General features: G+C 44.4%; 1 protein-coding gene across 1 annotated transcript in view; it reads left to right on the top strand.

The window, feature by feature from the left end:
- ptprna (protein tyrosine phosphatase receptor type Na) overlaps positions 1-234 on the top strand; it is a gene marked incomplete at its 3' end in the record, with an annotated part of 19395 nt that overhangs the window by 12073 nt on the left and 7088 nt on the right.

The following is a 234-nucleotide window of genomic DNA, read 5'->3' as shown; positions in this document are numbered from 1 at the left end:
TTGTTGCCATGGTGCTTCGTCTCCTTCATCTCCCCCTCTACTGCGGCTCCCAGATCCCAGGTGCTATGGCAACAGTCACAAGTGTCATTAACCTCGTTATTCACTGTTCACACCGGCCTCAGATTCATCGCCTGCATCTTAAATGTGTATAATGGAGTAAAAACGAAATGCCTATTTAGACTGAATATCAGGATAACACACAGATTTAAACTCAGTGTATGTGTGTGTGTGTGT

This window comes from Morone saxatilis, unplaced genomic scaffold, assembly GCF_004916995.1.
Source record: "Morone saxatilis isolate NCDOM2014 unplaced genomic scaffold, NCSU_SB_2.0 Contig5, whole genome shotgun sequence".
NCBI lineage: Eukaryota > Metazoa > Chordata > Actinopteri > Moronidae > Morone > Morone saxatilis.
This window is presented reverse-complemented; position numbering and strand designations above follow the sequence as displayed.